The sequence below is a fragment of the Desmodus rotundus genome, chromosome 7 (genome assembly GCF_022682495.2).
Source record: "Desmodus rotundus isolate HL8 chromosome 7, HLdesRot8A.1, whole genome shotgun sequence".
NCBI classification, from domain to species: Eukaryota; Metazoa; Chordata; class Mammalia; order Chiroptera; family Phyllostomidae; genus Desmodus; species Desmodus rotundus.
In genome coordinates, this window is record NC_071393.1 from 63900076 (window position 1) to 63916385 (window position 16310).

General features: G+C 38.7%; 1 protein-coding gene, 1 long non-coding RNA gene and 1 pseudogene across 7 annotated transcripts in view; 1 reads left to right on the forward strand and 2 right to left on the reverse strand.

Annotated features, from left to right (window-relative positions):
* The window catches only part of LOC112301565 (T cell receptor alpha chain constant), a 537134-nt gene that overhangs the window by 114303 nt on the left and 406521 nt on the right, over nucleotides 1–16310 (reverse strand). The window lies entirely within an intron of this gene.
* The window catches only part of LOC123479397 (uncharacterized), a 36408-nt gene continuing 32057 nt past the window's right edge, over nucleotides 11960–16310 (forward strand). For both annotated transcript variants that reach the window (XR_006655009.1, XR_006655008.1), the window contains exons 1-2: nucleotides 11960–12060; nucleotides 12596–12667. This is a non-coding gene — a long non-coding RNA (uncharacterized lncRNA). The remainder of the gene's footprint in view (nucleotides 12061–12595; nucleotides 12668–16310) is intronic.
* Nucleotides 12701–12845, reverse strand: LOC112301610 (small nucleolar RNA SNORA48; annotated as a pseudogene).

Genomic DNA, 16310 nt, shown 5'->3' on the forward strand with positions numbered 1-16310 from the left:
GTGTTCCTCCTTCGGTCCAGCTTCTTTGGGACTCTCTGAGCTTCTTGGACTTCCTGGAAGTCTATTTCCTTTGTCAGATTGGGGAAGTTCTCCTTGATTATTTGTTCAAATAAGTTTTCAATTTTTTGTTCTTCCTCTTCTCCTTCTGGCACCCCTATAATTCGGATGTTGGAACATTTCAAGATGTGCTGGAGGTTCCTAAGCCTCTCCTCATTTTTTTGAATTCTTGTTTCTTCATTCTTTTCTGATTGGATGTTTCCTTCTTCCTTCTGGTCCACACCGTTGATTTGAGTCCCAGTGTCCTTCGCCTCACTATTGGTTCCCTGTAGATTTTCCTTTGTTTCTCTTAGCATAGCCTTCATTTTTTCATCTAGTTTTCGACCAAATTCAACCAATTCTGTGAGCTTCTTGATTACCAGTGTTTTGAACTGTGTCTCTGATAGGTTGGCTATCTGTTCGCTGCTTAGTTGAATTATTTCTGGAGCTTTGAAGTGTTCTGTCATTTGGGCCATTTTTTTGTGTGTGTGTTGGTGCTTCTGTTACTTAAAGGGGTGGAGCCTTAGGTGTTCCCTGGGGCGGGGTAACGCTGGTCACTGCACTGTGAGCTGTATGTGGGGGAGGGGCCCAGAGCGAGTAATGGCGCCTGCTCCACTCTCTGCCGGATTTCAGTCACTCCCTCAGCTACCCACAATCAAATTGGCCCCCTCTGGTGCTGGTTCCCGAGTGGGTGGGCTTGTGCACGCTCTAGGCCCCTGTGGGTCTCTCCAATGACCTCTCCTGTGAGGCTGGGAGTTTCTCCTGCTGCTGCCCCAACCCCCATGGGTGTTTTCACTCAGAGGTTTGAGGCTTTATTTCACTGTGCTGGAGCCCTGGGTTATACAGTCTGCTTTGCTCCCCGCCGTTCATCCTGGTTTATCTGTGCGTGAATGTGGGGCTGCGGGGTGCTACCTGCTGCTCTGCCTGCCCCTTTCTCCACCACTCTGAGTCCGGCCCTCTTGGTTTATCTGTGTGCGAATGTAGGGCCACAGGGTCTGCTAGTGGTCAGACTGCCTGGCCCGTTGGTCCCACACTCCGCGAGTCTCGGTCCTGCCACGGCAACGCGAGTCCTCTCCGCCCCGGTTGCCCATCACCACCCCTCCTACCGGTCTGGATGAATGTTTATTTTTTATCTCCTTGGTGTTGGACTTCCTTGCCGTTCGATTTTCTGTCAGTTCTGGTTGTGCGAGGAGGCGCAGTGTGTCTACCTATGCTGCCATCTTGGTTCTTCTCCATTTGTTTGTTTATTTGTTTGTTTTATTTTTATATACCAATAATGAAGTATCAGAAATGGAAACCAAGAAAACAGTCTTATTTATAATTGCATTAAAAATACCTAAGAATAAATTTAACCAAGGATGTAAAAGACCCGTACTCAGAAAATTATAAGGCACCGAAGAAAGAAATCAAAGAGGATAAAAATAAGCATATACTGTGTTCATGGATAGAAAGAATTAACATAATTAAAATGTCCATACTACCCAGAGCAATCTATAGATTTAATACAATCTCTGTCAAAATACCAATCGCATATTTTGCAGAACTAGAATAAATATTCCAGAAATTTATATGGAACCACAAAGATCCCTGGCTAGCCTCAGTAATATTGAGAAATAAGAACAAAGTTGGTGGTAACATGCTAACTGATAGAAACTATACTACAAGTCCATATCAATAATTAAAAAAGCAATGGTAGTGACATAAAAATAGAGATCGATGGAATAGCATAGAAAGCCCAGAAATAAACTCCTGCCTTTATGGTCAATTGATGTTTGACAAAGGAGACAAGAACATACAATGAAGAAAAGACAGTCTACTCAATAAATGGTGTTGGGAAACTTTGACAGATATGTGCAAAAAATGAAACGAGGCCACCTTCTTACACAACACACAAGAATAAATTAAAAATGGATTAAAGGACTAAATGTAAGACTCAAAACCATAAAAATCCTAGAAGACAATATAGGCAGTAAAATCTTGGACATTTTTTGTAGCAGTATTTTTTCTGATGCATCTTTTTAGGCAAGGGAAACAAAAGAAACAAATGAGATTACATCAAACTAAAAAGTTTTTGCACAGCAAAGGAAACCATCAAACAACAACAACAAAGAGGCAACCTACTAAATGGGAGAACATATTTTCCAATGATACATCTTATATGGGGTTAATACCCAAAATTTGTAAAAGAACTCATACTACTCAACACCAAAAAACCCAAACAATCCAATTAAAAAATGGGCAGAGGATGTATAGATGGCCCATAGACATATGAAAAGATATTCAATGCCACTAATTGTTGGGGAAATGCAAATTAAAACTACAATAAGTTATCACTTCACACCTGTCAAAATGGCTATCATCAATAAATCCACAAATGACAACTGTTGGAGAGGATGTGGAGAAAAAGAAACACTTGTGTTCTGTTGATGGGAAGGCAGACTAGTATAGCCACTGTGGAAAACAGTATGGAGTTTCCTTAAAAGATTAAAAAGGGAACTACCTTCCACTCATGGAGATTTGTCTGAAGGAACTGAAAACACTAATTCAAAAGAATATATGCACCTCTATGTTCATTTGAATGTTTTTTTTTACAATAGCCAAGCTATGGAAGCAACCCAAGTGCCCAGCAATAGACACGTGGATAAAAAAGCTGTGGTACATATATATATATATATATATATATATATATATATATATATATATATATATATATATATATATAATGGGATATTACTCAGCCATAAAAAGAATGAAATCTTACCTTTTACGATAGCATGGATGGACCTAGAGGGCATTATGCTCAGTGGAATAAGTCAGTCAGAAAAAGACAAATACCATCTGATTTCACTTACATGTGGAATCTAAAGAGCAAAATAAATGAAAAAAAAATTGAAACAGATTCATAGATGCAGGTAGAGAACTGGTGGTTGCCAGAAGGGAAGTGGGGTTGGATGGATGGGTGAAAGAGGTAAAGGGACTAAGAGGCACAAATTGGTAGTTACAAAATAGTCATGGGGGAGTAAATTAGGGTACTGGAAATACTGAGGGGAAGTCTCTGTAAATCATGATTGTCTAACCACTAAGCTGTACACCAGAAACCAATATGTAAAAAAGAAGTACAAATGGTTCTTAACCTTTTGAAAGATGCTCTAATTTGTTTATAATAAGAGGAATGTAAATTAAAACTGTATTCTGGTATAATCTCACCTACTCAACTGGAAAAAAAAAGTTTCACCAATTCAAAAAAATTAAACATGTTTTTCCACATATCCATAATACTACAGTTTTCCACCTAAAAAGGTTAACAATTCCCTAAAATAATTTAATAGCCAATTCATGATCAAATTTTTCTCATTGTCCCCAAAATATCTTTTACAGATGGCTTAAAAAAATAAAAATTTAATCAAAGACTATGCATTTAATTTGGTCGGTAAATGTTTTAAGTTTCTGTAGTGTGTGGTATTTTTCCATCCACTGCTTTCCCTCCACTGTATTTCTTTCCCTTTTCATCCCATTGATTGAAGGAATGGGGCCTGTTGTCCTGCAATGGCTCACCTTTCCATTTGTCTAGTTGTTTCTTTGTATAGTCCTTTAACTTGTTCTTCTAGCTCCCTTGTCTACTGTTAGAACTAAAGGTTTGATTACCTTTAGTTAATTAATTTATTTTTGGCAGGATTACTTGTGTAGGTGATGTTGTACCCTGCATACTACATCATGTCAAGACAGACATCAGTACTTGATAAGGCTAATCAATCACTAGGATAAGAGGGTGACAGAAAAATCTATCTTTTGTAAAGTTATGTGTTCCCATTGCAACCAGCAAGAAACCTGAGACTTTAAAATGTTTTTAAACTTTCATTTTTTGGCTTGGAACTTTTTTTCCTGCATGATTTCTGTGTGAAATAGGAAGGTGGTCATATTTCTTTTTTTCCGTTACTCTGAATGCCTCCAGTCTGCTATGCCAGAAAAAAAAGTTATGAATTCATCATTATATGGTGAAAAATTAATATTTAAAAGAGTCGGCTCCTTTAGAAAATAAGTAATCCAAAGATATGTGCCGTTTCTGTGCTAAAAATGAGTGTTTCACTCAAAGTGTCATCTTTGTGAGTTGTTTATATTCCCTCAAAATGGCTCTTTTGATGTTATTTTGATTGAGTTGATGTATTCTATCTTTTAAAAGCCCTAAACCCAGTTATTTTGAACAACATGGGAGGAGGCCGAGGTATCGTTTTCTTTCCCCATGCAGTATTTTGCTCTTCGAGATGTAAAAAGAGCAATTGACTTGGTGTGCTAACTGGTGATTGTAATCCCCAAATGAAGCGATTAATTCCTGTGCTCTTGGACAAAACACATGCAGGCTTAAGAGAAAAGAGAAGAAGAGCCTAGGCTTCGTAAACTCTCAGGTCTAAGGAATTAACCACTGATTGGTCCCCTGAAGTTAACAGAGATATTGCTTAGTTCCCAGGAAATATCTGTCAAAAACACATCATTAGGTGGGTAGGCATAAATTGTGTTTTGCCCTAGGATGAAGAGATGACTTGGTGGCATTAGGTCAGAGAGGGAGATGCCTTGACTCTGAAATAATATTCCCAGTCCTGCTAGATATTCCACTATCTTCAAGGAACAGCTCAAGATTTCTCTCCTAGAGCTCTTCCCAGCAAACTCTACCCAACACACATTTTTTTTTCTCTCACCATCTGTCTGTTCACTTGTGATTTTCTGATAGCTCAGGTTTTATTTATGAAGAGCCTGTATTCATCATCATATCACTGGGCCATTTGTCCAGTGCCACTTATGACCTTCTTGCCATCTCTGTTCCCCCATTTGACATTTTTTTTTCATTAGAACAAGGCACATAAACTGCTAGGGTTTGGGGATTCAGGGTTAGAGTTTCACATGGTGGATCTTCTTTGGTGTGGCCTTTAGAAATACATTATTTAAAAATGATATGGACTCTGCAAGCATGTCATATTACAGTGAGATTGATTCAATTCACAGCAACCACAGTAAGCATTTTTGTACATTTGTAGTACATGTTTTAGCATTTACTAATGCACCCAGCTCTTGAAGGGGGGAATTATGTACATTGGACAGATGTGGGTTCATCCTCTTGGTTCATCATACACAAGTGGAAGACCCAGGATACAGGCTCACAGTTGTTATTGGTCCCATTCCTTTCACTTCTCCACTGACATTCTCTTTTACATTGTCATGAGTATAGTTAATAAATGTTAAGATATGTGGTTGGGATTATTTATAAATAATGACTTTGGTGATACTTGTTCATTCTGAAACCATTGTAGTAGACAATATGGAGTAACCCCCTAAAGAAAGGAGTCTGGTGGAAAAGGGCAATGAAACTCATACTTTATTCCCCTGTAACACTCAAGAGGACTCCTCCTGTTGCTGAGACATACACAGTGGATCACAGTTGGGTGTTTTTGAACAAAGGTCTAATAAATTTCAAACTCTGTGGTACGTAGTCACAGTGAAATACAGCAGTACAAAAACCCTCTGCTTCCTTTTTTTCTTTGCTTGGCATTTTGCCATCACCACCCTCTGCCATCTAGAATACCTCAGAAATCTCCTTTTGGCAATGTTATTATTGTGGTTAAATGCTATAAAACTCAGAGGCCCCAAATTATTAAAATCACACAAATCAATAAGTAAAACACTAAAATTAAAAAATAAATGGATGAAGAACAAATAAAGAAAGCCACTCATTGGTTAACAAACTTGGAAAAATGTTTCAACTTTCTAGTAATAAAAAATGTAAACAAAACATTAACAAACCATTTTTTCACAGATATTTAAGCAATGTTCATTTAAAAAAAAAGTTGAAGTTCCGCATATTCGCAAGATGTTAAAACAATATAAATTGTTATATTTTTATTGGAAGCCAATTGGTTAATATCAAGAGGGTGAAAAAATTCATGCTAGTTTGAACAAATATTTTCATTTTGAGGAATTTTCTGCAAGAAAATATTAATACTATATATATCTGAATATAAAGTGAGGTTCATTATCCTTGGAAAAGAGAGAGTCCCTCTGTATTTGATTCCTTGCAAATTACAAAAAGCAATTTTAGAATGCTTTCATACAGTTATTCTGTACAGTTCAGTACAGTTTAATGAAGATACCGCATCCTGGAATGATCTCAAGCAATTCTAGTTCATAGGATTAGGGAAAAAGATGATGTCATAATGTAACAGAAACTTACTCTCTATTCTTGGGAGTATGCCTATGAAATTACAAGTGTTTTTATATTGTTTAAACACATTTTTTTAAGTAAAGTTTTTGTTGTGGAGATCAAGAATATCACTTGCAAGATAAATAGCAAAACAACTGTTCTAATGTTATGTGAATATGTATGTATTGTGGTTCAAAAGTGTTTTTAGTGATAGCTTCATATATGGATTCATAATGTGCTATGATTCAAATAATTTAGACACAAGTGAAATTGATGTGCTTTGGAAAAATGTTTGAAGATTAAAAAAAGCAGCTCTAGTGATGACAAATGCATTGATTTCAGATACCTGTGGAGGATTTAAATAAAGTTTGTAAACCACGAGAATGAAAAAAAACAATATTTCAAAATTAACATACTATTTTATATAGTATGTGATTTTAAATATGTATGTGTAACTAAATTGATATGTAAAAAATTTTAAAGTAGAATTTGACAATTTTGTCTACATCCCATTTATATATTCAAGTTGGCCAAAAACCCAATTTGAATCTTCTATTTGAGGAAATGGAGGATTATTTCAGATTTTGATTGTATACATTTTAACATATAAACCTTATATATGTTTTCTCATGTATATATATGATACTTTAAAGAATAAAAAGTTATAAGTACAGATATGTTCACCACAACCATTTTTATAATGGAAAAATGTTGAAGCTGCTTAAATTCTCAGTCATAAAAAAACTGATTGAGTAAACTATAATATATTCCTAGATATGGTATTAATGTGGTTTATTAAAAATACTGACTAGGGAAAGTATCTAATAACATAGAGAATTGATTATACAATGTTAAAGAAGATATGAATGTGAGTAAAGAAAACCTAGAAGGAATATACTGAAATAGTAACTAGTTGATTTTTGTTGGCAGGCTTCATTTTCTTTCAACATAAAATTTTATTATGACTTCCAGGAAAGAGGGGAGCTCAGGTCACTGGTCCCTAGCTCCAAGCCAGTGTAGATAAGCTTCCCAGTGCAGTCATCCACCTGACTCACTTTCTGAGCAGGATGCTTGCCTCACTGCTGAATGACTTTCAACTACTACAGGGTTATTCTTGACATTGGAATGAAATCTGTTTCCCCAGGTATCCTCCCCCACCCTCACCAGCCCTAAATCTGCCCTCTGCCGCAATGGTTTATGTTCTTGGCTGTAGGCTTTACTGGGCCTATTCCTGGACATGGGAAGATAAGTGCCTGCTTTGGGAGCCCCCAGACTCTCATTGTATGATCACACCGAGCCTCCAAACAAAGTCAGAAAGAAGTTTCATCTTTCCTTTTAGACAGTGTTCCTCAAGCTTTGAAAATTCTGCTATGGTTGCTTTACTTTTTAGTTTATGGCCATCATCTCTATTAGAATATAATGCTCCCTTCCTCCCACTCAAACCTTAGAAAAGCTAAAGCCTCCATTTATTTTCATCGCTCACAAATTACAGCTGACCCTTGTACAACACAGGTTTGAACTGTGCAGGTTCACTTATATGTAGGGTTTTATAAAAAAATTAATTTAATTTTTTTAGAGGGAAGGGAAGGAGAAAGAGAGGGAGAGAAACATGGATATGAGAGAGAAACATTAATCAGTTGCCTCTTGCATGCACCCCGACCAGGGACCAAACCTGCAACCCAGGCATGTGCCCTGACTGGGTATATGTAGGTTTTTAAAAAATAAATATACAGTTGTCTTTCTGTGTCCCAGGTTTTGCATCCACAAATTCAACTAACTGTGGATGCAGAGGGCTGACTCTATGGCATTATTCTATGCCATTTTATATAAGGGACTTGAACATCCTTGGATTTTGGTATGGGGGGTGGTCCTGGAACCAATCTCCCTCTGGTACTGAGGGGTGACTGTAAAGGTTTGAGGGAGTGAAAAGTTATACGTGGATATCCAATTGAGTAGGTGTAGGCTCCCTTAACCCTCCATGATTCAAGGTTAACTGTAGTATGAATTGGGTTCAGATTATTTCCTGATAGTGGGTTTTGATGGGAATAGAATTAAAACACATGAAGATGTGGTGGGGAGGAAAATCTGAGGAAAGGGCACAGGAAAATGAGAATAGGTGGCATACTTTATAGTTTGTAGAGGGTTGGCAGCTGGCAACTTCCCTGAGCTATTGCCAAGATGTTGGATTATTCCAGCCACAGCTAAGCACTTTTGGGGAGGGGGGTGTGGATTCTGCAGGATTCGAGGGTTCTGCACTCATTGAATTCTCATATTTTCTTTCAGAGACTTTAAGAAAATACATAGTCTAATACTGACCTTTATATTTTCTGGAGAGATCAGGTTAACATCAATTCAAGTGATAAATACTCTGAGTCCACAACAGTATTTTCCCTGGTACAATTGTCTTTGTTTCTCTCATTGCACTTTGCCCCATCCTTCCTATCTTTCTTAGCTTTACTAAGTAGGCAGTTGCACAACAAGGACCATTTTCTTGGGGCAAAAAAAAAAAAACAACCGCCCCCAAACCAAAAACCAACAAGTAAAAATAAATCAACAGACTTTAGGAACAGCCAGGGTACAATCTCTTATAAACAGTTGCAGTAGAAGGACATTCTTGCAAGGCCTGACAAAAGCTGGCAATGATTTCTGATGAGCAGAGTCCCCATCATGATTGTCTTACATTCAAAGAGAGGAAAGGTTCTACTGCCAATGCCTTTTAATGCCTATCTAGAGTATGATCACCACATGGGATTCAGAGAGGGAGATGGGAAAGGTCAGTGAGATAGGAAAGCTTTATGTCAAAATTCTGGATAGATTTTTAAATTTTACTAAAGTACATGTAGAGTTGTAATACCTACTTTCCATTAATTCCTTAACCCTCAGCCTTCTTAATTCCCAACAGGAAATGTTAAATCCATGAAGATGCTCAGGAGAAAGTCTCCCAGTCTCTGTCTTTGAGCAGGTGTTATATATGATTGATGGATAACAGTATGGGAATGTCTAAGAAGCTGATTCTCATGCCCTGCCCTGGCGGATGCTTCCTGGGTAGTTGGCAGTTGAGACCCACATCTGCTGTGAACTGGCCCAAAGCCAGTAGCTTTTGTTCTCCAAATTGGAAAGGAACTCAAATGTGGGGTGTTAGGGGTATAGGGAACCACAGGATGTGGACATTCTGGGTCTCTGGTGCCTCATAAGGAAGATGCATCTGTTGGATGAGGCAGCTGGTGAGAAAACTGAGTCAGCAGAGGACATGAGTAGTTTCCCAGCACTCAGGTCCCATCCACCCCACCACTTTCTACCTCTCTCTTAGAACATGGGCTTTTCCAACTTTGTTAGCCAATCTGTGTAGTCAGGTCTAACTGCTTGGATCGGAGTGAGGTCGTAAACAATGCTGAAGAGATCCTTCCCCTGGATGTGATGGAGACTAAATGGCTTGTAGTGTGGAAGCCAAAAAGCATGGCAGAACCATCCTAATTCCTCCTGGCAAGTGATCTATCTGCAATGATAATTGAGTTGATTAGTGTGTGTAGGATGAAGCCTCAATTTTTATCACTGAAGTCTCTATATGCAGAAACAATGTATAGGAACTCATAAAAATACAGGATCTGGCACAGATAATGCCCCCTTTTTATTACAAAATCATAAGCATGTAATTCTGTAACATAACAATATCACATTCAAGCACACCACATCACATTTTAGGTGAAATGTTCAAATTGCTATCCATCTCATGTGAGGTATTCATATACCCTACCAACCACACCCTAGCAAGCCTTACTTCTGCTGGACCCTGTATATCCAAATGGAAGTACAGTGTGATTAGAGACCTGTTTAATCATAGCTCTTGGGGTCTGTGTTAGAGATAGAAAAAGATTTTCTTCTGGAGTCAGATTCACTACCTTGAGCCTCCAGACTAACCCAAGATTGTGCTGACTTGTTTCAGGTTACTTTTGAGTAGACTCGGTCTGCCATAAATACATGGTAGAATGAGGTGTGGTATTAGGGGAACAAAAGTAGACCAGAGTTTTGGAGTTGTCTGAGGTGAAAATGTTTCTTTCTTCCATCGAAGGTGTATGATCTGGACAGCTACCATCAGCATCCACAGCACCGGTGCATTCAAACTTTTGTCTAGGAGTTTCATAGGCTTCATCTATCCCATTGAATCAAAGTTCAGTTTGGAGCTTTTACAGGAGTGATATGTAAATAGCCCAACCTTTTGCAATGGCTAATATAGTGGTGAAGTAGTTGGACCTGGGTTTAGGTAGAAACTTCTGAGTCAGGCACCTTCAAGAGCCATAGCATCAGTGGAGTTCTGATGCAGTTCTAAAATGCTACTCCGGGAACAGATCTCTGAGAAAAATACCCCCCAGTGGCACAAGGTAGTGTTAACTTTCAGGCCTGCATGTGTCACATGTGGGGTAGGATGGAGAAGCAAAAACAAAAGTAGGAAGGGGCCTGTTTTACATCATTTCCCTGTTGAGATGCAAAAGGTTTGGGAATGATCATTCCTGGAGGGTTTAGAGCCCAGGTGAGGGAGGCTGGGAGGAAGCACAGGGAGTTAAGTTTGCAGAGTATCAACACTCTGTGAGTAGATTTCAAAGAAGAAAGTATAATTTTATAAAGTGCAGGCTGAGGGGTCAAGATTAGAGAAAGATATTTAGAAATAAATGATGCAGCAGACACTAAGAGAAAGATTGAGTATAGAACTGTAATACTGAGAACATTTTTACTGATGTTCAATCCTATTTTTACTGTTGTACTATCCTGAGATAGCCGAAATTTGAGCTCTTTGCTCCTGATGGCTGCCTGGAATAACAGAGAAATGGAAGAGGAAATCTTTCCATAGAGGTTTCTGAAGAAATTTAAAAATTTAACTTGTACATGGCTCTTGTAATGGCAATGAGAATGCATAGGCAATCCCTTTGGGAGTTAGCTTCAAAGGGAAATACTAGAAAACACAAATAAACCTGAGCATTTACAGAAAAATAGGAAGATACCTGCTTGATGAATGGTCAGACTTAACACAGCTTAGAACATATCATTTTCTATCAGAATATTCATAATCTTTTGGTGAACTTGGGTCTGGATGCCTTGTGTTGGATAACAATGGCAGCTGCTGTTTTGCCTGAGTTCAGTCAGGAGACATAGGGAACAATCAGTCTGATTCCTGATTCTGTTGTTTTAGCAGAGCCTTTGGCTCAGAAACACATTGAGATGTCTTGTGTTTTTCATGTTTTGTTTTTGTTTTTTGAATGTACAGAGCTGCTGTTACACCTGAGGACCTTGCCTTTTCCACCCCTTGTCTGTGTGATGTGTTTGGTGACACTGATGGCTTATTTATAAGCTTTGCTTAGGACCTAATTAACATCAGTACCTCAGTTGGCTTACAAAATTGGATTCTGAGACTCAAATCTAGGAATATAGACTTTCTGGTCTTTTTCTTACTGTTCACAAATATAACCAGATAATCCTCTGGGACTTGGGAGCCATGTTATTTTTTGCAAGAACATTCTAAAGAGTTGTTTTAGAAAACCTAGGAAAGTGTAAGACTAAAGACAAGCCACAGCCTGTCTTTAGTGGTCAGCCTGTGCTGACTTGAGCACAGATGGGAGAATGTTAACAGCCAAGAAATATGAGGTCTTTGGCTCCTTTCCCAGAACTGCCAGGCTAAGACCTTGGCAGATATTCAACAGGAAACTGAACTCTATTTGCATATCCTTTTATACATGGGAGATTAAAAGCTTCAACCTTGAGTGATCACAGGTTTTGAGAATCACAATGAGACATTAAGGAGGAGGAGTGTCCCAAAGGAGATGAGCTGGAGTTGAAGCAAGGTAGGTGTGAGGTTAGCAATGACTTTGAATTCCCTTTGATTAATCATGAGTGTATTTCATTTAGTTCTTTTTTTATTTTTATTTTATTCTTGTTGGGTCAAAGCTAGGCAGGAATCTGTGCTTCCCAATTTTGGGAATCTGTCAAGTTTGATCTCCTTTGTCCTGCAAATACTTCCTTCTCATTCTTGCTGGGCAGAGACCTAGTGCTGAAGAACCTTAGAGATCACCTAATATAAACTCTCTATTGTGCAGATGAGAATCTAGGGTTCAAAGAGGGCAGCTGACTTATCTAAAGTCACACAAAAAGAAATAAGAGTTTGACTCCCAAACAATTTATTTTTATTCAACAAGCTGCTAGCTCTTCTTAGCAGGTGAACGTTTCCTCAGATGTCAGATTGTTGCTTTCCAGCACGAGGTTTAGCGCAGATATTCTCATAATCTTCTCCTGTCAGAACACGCATTTCTGGCATAGAGGAGCCTTGAGGACTGAAATGAGGCTATTTATCCTTGGGATTCATTCATTTTGTTTTCCCAGTACCACAGTAAGAACTAATCCCAAGTAGACAGCACGGGCAGAATGAAGATGGACAAATGCCATGACTCACAGGTTAGTAAGTAAACTTTATAGTTTCCTTAAAAAAAAGGTGCTCCAGGTATGAAACAGCTCTGGCCACCAACACAGGCTTCAAGCTAGGATGAGCTAAGGACTGTACGTCTGTTTTGCCTTTGACTGATATAAGAGCAACACCACCATGCAGGTGTTTTCTTACACATTGCCAGGGGGTTATAGCTTCCTTTTTAAGTATGGGACAATATCTCTCTATTCCTAAAAGTGTACATTAATTAAATGTATCCTGAGATGGGAGGTCCTGCAGGAGAGCATCCTCAAAGCTGGATAAGGCTGAATTTTCTGAAAATTGAGACTCCCTAGTTCAGCTATTATCTTCAACATTTGAAGCAAGTCTATTGGAAAAAGATTTGGCATAAAAAATTCATTCTCCTTTTTGATTCTGGTAAAGCTGGGACTGGCCTGGACCACCTTCATCTGGTACAGACAAAGGGCCATAAAGACACAGTATGTTATTGGGAGCCAGGTAATCACAATAATGAACTTGTCTTTGAGGCTTTCATTATCATTAGTGCAGGGAAACAATTTAGAGAGGTTGTCTGGCAAGAACATTAATGTTGAGGTATTTTTATGAAAAATATACTGATAGCAATTTGGATTTCTTGTTTTGGAAAAATGGTTGTACTCATTGTCAATGTTCCCTCTCATTCAATATCTTTTATTCTTTTCTGGGTAAAAACCACTCTCCTTCAGACCGTTAAGAATGGAGGGAATGAAGTATTAGCATTATTGAGCACCAGGTGTGCCAGGTTCTAACAATGATTTCATTTAATCTTTGTAACGACTCTATGAAATAGGTATTATTATCTCTATTTTGTGGGTGAGGAAATAGAGGTTTAGAGAATTGGTAAGCAACCTTGTTCAGGTCCCACATGAGGAAATGAAGAGCTGTGATTCTTACCCATTTTTGTATGATTCCAGAGCCCGTATTCTTTTTACTACTAAAAGAACTCACATATAAGTATATTTTTAGACCAAAATTTTAAACTTGTTCATCTTAAGATCAGTGAAAGGACTTTGCCAAAGTTAAGGACAATTTTCAGATTATTGTTTTCAAATTCAATGCACATTAATATTTTTGTGAATAATTTAGCTTATTTATTTTTATGTTATTTTACCCATCTGCACTATCTTGCCACATATTTAAGAGAGAAACATATACCTATTTAAATTGTGCCATGAAACTTATTGCTAACACACTAAGGATGTTTTCATCCATCTGCAAATGTGGGAAGGATTATAGGAGGTAGTTATCTGGAACCTGGACAAAACCCCACTCCCTTCTTTCTTTCAGTTCTGCATTACATGTTTTGGTCTTTGTCTCTTTCCTCCAATGTCCTAGAAGTCAAGGGCTAAGAAAAACAACTGTGATGGATGACTAGCCCCACCCAAGGGCAGGTGTGAGTTAGACATACTGACCACCCTGGTATTCTTCCAAACAACCCCTCTGCCCAACAGGACTTCTGGAAGGGTCACTAAGGACTGCTTCCTTAGGGTCCCTCCTCACCCTTTGGCCCAACCAGATCTGGATGCAGTAAGTTGGAAGTTGAAAGAAACTGGGAAAATTCAAAGGATCAGAGTGAAGAGGTCATGTTTCACATGAGAATAAGAGTATATTTGGGAGAGGAGGTCTATGAGTGACAGGAAGAGAAGCTCTGGACATGATCTAGCCATCTGTGACACCAGTGTCAGATTCAGGCAGAGACCTGAGAATGTGGAACCAAGGCACATCGCCATTTCCTCTATAATCCACTTGGTCCAGTTTGCATTTATCTGTCAAATACTCAAATACTCAAATCAAATACTCAAATGATTCTGTCTGACTCAAAATGTTATATATACACATGCATACACACATGTGTGCACACACTCATGCACACACAGTACCTGTGTTGTGTATATACAATCGTTCTCCCTTATACACAGTTGTATGTTCTGCATTTTCAGTTACCCTTGGTCAACTGTAGTCTGAAAATATTAAATAGAAAATTATAGAAAAAAACAATTCATAAATTTTAAATTGAAAATACAACATAAAGAGTGTAGTCCCAAGTCTGAGCATGCTGGATGTGCAGGCCTGGGATGGGGAGATCCAGCTGGAGAAAGATCGCTGATCGTATATGCGGGTTCTCCTTTGTTCTGCCTACCAGATGGTCTTTCCCTTCAGTTTCCCTATGGTTCACTATGGTGAAAGCACAATAATACTGGGCTGAGGCCTCCAGTTTTAGTCTGTTGGTTTATAAATACAACTGACTTTTGATCTTCCTGGTGATAACAAATCTCCTCTCCATGGAAGATGGATAATGCTTAACATTCCTGGAAGGACCAATTTTGGAAACGTGTTTACATGGTCTTTTGGAGCATGGTTGTACCAGCTCATCCAGAGGAGTCCAAAGTTAAACCCAGAGGTGTTGCAGGTGATCATTAGGGAGTCCCTAGCATTTCTCATGGCCTGGCACTCCCCCTCCCCCCGCCAAGCCCCCCTGCAAATCCATTAGCTGATTCAGTGATTGGACCTCTGGTAAAGAGAAAGCATTGATAAGAATTGTAAGAACCTCCATTATAGTACCTCCAAAATGATGACTCCTGGATTATTACCATAGAGAAACAGCACAAGCAAGGTCAGCCCAGGCAGATAGCACAGGGTGGAAAAATGTCACAAACATGCAGTAGAGGCTATTGGTCTTTTGGATGCGCACTGTAAGGGTAGAATCATAGGGACCCAATAAGAAATAGTTCTGTCCTCCATGAATAGCTTTCTTTTATGGAAGAGAGCCTACTGCAGTCAGAAAGGACTTTGAGAAGATACTGGATCCACTCTTTTGCCCGCAGACATGATTTTTAAAAAGCTTTAATAAGCTCCAGAAAAAGGAAGCTCGAGTTGTGTGGTGAAACACCTTTGGAGTAGACTGCCTGGGCTTATGTCTAGGCTCAGTTACTCACCAGCACTATGACCTTTGGGCAATGCCTTAACCTCTCCTTGCTTTGGTTTCTTCATCTGTATAATAGGGATAATTATTGCAATGGGTTTTCATGAAGATTAAACAAATCAAAGCAGGTCACTACTTTGAACAGTGACTTGCATGTAGAAAAGTATCCCTGGCTGTAGGCCATCATTTATTCTTATTAGCAGCACCTCTTTACAGTTGTTGATGATTTCAAGTTTTCATTTTTAACTTCTTTTTGCTGAAATTTCAGAACATTTTCTCTTTCTCTCAGCTCATATGTAATGGGGATGACTGACCATAGTTATTGAGGGTGAGAGCTGGAAGGGCCCTCAGGCTGTAACAGTTCCACCTTCTTCACTTTATAAATGAGTATGGGGAGGTGAAGTGATGAGCTCAAGTTCTCACAGGGCAGAACTTTGTTTTAAACGCAGGTCCCAGTGGGTTTCTTTTCTATGGTATAATAACTCTTCACATGCCACAATTCAACATTGCCTAATTTCTCCAAGACTTACTCAGGATACCTTGGAAACATACCAGGTGTGTGTCCCTGTGGGAGGAGCTGATCAGTGCTGAATATAAGGATATTGTCATTCTTATGATCCTCTAGCACCTTGTTGGCTTTATTTATTTATTTTTTAAAATCCTAACCTGAGCATATATTTTTAGTGATTTTT